This window comes from Nicotiana tabacum, chromosome 13 (genome assembly GCF_000715075.1).
Source record: "Nicotiana tabacum cultivar K326 chromosome 13, ASM71507v2, whole genome shotgun sequence".
Lineage (NCBI taxonomy): Eukaryota > Viridiplantae > Streptophyta > Magnoliopsida > Solanales > Solanaceae > Nicotiana > Nicotiana tabacum.
The window spans coordinates 122,799,995-122,800,206 of NC_134092.1; positions in this window are offsets into that span (position 1 = coordinate 122,799,995).

Consider the following 212-nt stretch of genomic DNA (forward strand, 5'->3'; position numbering starts at 1 on the left):
AAAGAGGAGAAAATGGACGGAATGAAAAAATGTATATATGCTGATAGCACAGAAGTGAAATCGGATGAACTTTAATTTCTATCATTTGAAGTGTTAAACAAGTATATTCAGGTATGAATATCGAGAACAAAATATTGTGATTACAAGGATCTTAAGAAGGTCCTAGTTTAGGAAGTGCACTGCACAACAGCTCCCTAACAACGTAATTATAC